Consider the following 1,283-nt stretch of genomic DNA (forward strand, 5'->3'; position numbering starts at 1 on the left):
ACACACACAGATGACAGATACATACATACACACACACACACACACACACACAGATGACAGATAGATACCACTGCAGATATTTAGGGCTGACACATGATAAAAGGAAAATGAGAGCCCCATTCTTAGATTATCAGTACCATTTAAGAAGTGATCCCGTGCTGAGCACGATGGCACACACCTTTGATCCCAGCACTGGGGAGGCAGAGGCAGGTGGATCTCTGAGTTTGAGGCCAGCCTGGCTACAGAGAGTTCCAGGACATCCAGGGCTTCACAGAGAAAACCTGTCTTGAAAAAACTTAAAAGGAGGAGGAGGTGGGGGAGGGACCCTGTGACCATGATGATACAATTCAAGAGCCAAGTTCAGACTATAAGCATGTGTAAACACAAAAAGGACCAGAGCCCATGTAGACATGGAATATAGATGATAACACAAGTGGCCACTTCCTCCAGCTGAGACTGGAGCCTTTCCTCCGTCCCTCCTCTCCCTTTCAATTCGACTTACGAATGCTCACTCGAAAAGGCCCCACTTGCTGGCAGCACCCAAGCCAGAGCAAAGGCTGCTATCAAGAACCTTGGCTCACGGTCTTCTCCAGCACGGGGGATCGCTGATGGGGGCGGGGGCTGGGTCCGAGGAGAGCTGGCGCAGGATGGACGAGGACGTGCTGACCACTCTGAAGATCCTCATCATCGGCGAGAGTGGGATGGGCAAGTCCAGCCTGCTCCTGAGGTTCACAGATGACACCTTTGCTCCAGAACTTGCAGCAACAATAGGTGTTGACTTTAAGGTGAAAACGATTTTAGTGGATGGAAATAAGGCTAAACTTGCAATATGGGATACGGCTGGTCAAGAGAGTTTCAGAACATTAACTCCCAGCTATTACAGAGGCGCACAGGGAGTTATATTAGTTTATGATGTCACAAGAAGAGACACCTTTGTTAAACTGGATAATTGGTTAAATGAATTGGAAACATACTGTACAAGAAATGACATAGTAAACATGCTAGTTGGGAATAAAATTGATGAGGAAAATCGTGAAGTTGATAGAAATGAAGGCCTGAAATTTGCACGCAAGCATTCTATGTTGTTCATAGAGGCAAGTGCAAAACCTGTGATGGTGTTCAGAGTGCCTTTGAGGAGCTTGTTGAAAAGATCATTCAGACACCTGGACAGTGGGAAAGTGAGAACCAGAACAAAGGAGTCAAGCTGTCACACAGGAAGAGAGCCATGGAGGAGGGGCCTGTGGTGGTTACTGTTCTGTGCTATAAACTCTGGGGATTCCATC

The 1,283-nt window shown here is 47.3% G+C and overlaps 1 pseudogene; it reads left to right on the forward strand.

Moving 5' to 3' along the window:
- Window positions 1–584: 584 nt before the first annotated feature.
- Window positions 585–1,283, forward strand: LOC101832224 (annotated as a pseudogene).

Source organism: Mesocricetus auratus, unplaced genomic scaffold (genome assembly GCF_017639785.1).
Source record: "Mesocricetus auratus isolate SY011 unplaced genomic scaffold, BCM_Maur_2.0 Super-Scaffold_100676, whole genome shotgun sequence".
NCBI lineage: Eukaryota > Metazoa > Chordata > Mammalia > Rodentia > Cricetidae > Mesocricetus > Mesocricetus auratus.